Raw genomic sequence first — 346 nt, 5'->3', positions numbered from 1 at the left:
GCCACGTGCGCTCACAGAGCGTGAGCGTCCACCTTTTTCAGTCGATAAATAAAGCGTGGCGGAATTTGTCTGCCTGTTAATTTGCTAGCAAATTTGCTAGAAAATTTTTGTCCATTGCCTCTTTCCATGAGATGCATCTGCTGTTTGCACATTTTTCAAGATGTAGTTTTGAATCCAGACGCTAGTAACAAACTTGTATGTTAACTTGGATGAATTTTTATTTTGTCCAACTGCACGAAACATTTGCACAGCGTTATCCCCTTACGTTTCAGCCTGATGATTCCCGAGTCGGTGTAACCGGAACTCGAGTGGGGTCGAGAGAGGGATGAACGTTGATTACATCGTT

Source organism: Frankliniella occidentalis, unplaced genomic scaffold (genome assembly GCF_000697945.3).
Source record: "Frankliniella occidentalis isolate FOCC.00 unplaced genomic scaffold, Focc_3.1 Scaffold218, whole genome shotgun sequence".
In the NCBI taxonomy this organism is placed as follows: Eukaryota; Metazoa; Arthropoda; class Insecta; order Thysanoptera; family Thripidae; genus Frankliniella; species Frankliniella occidentalis.
Note: the sequence above shows the minus strand (reverse complement) of the source record.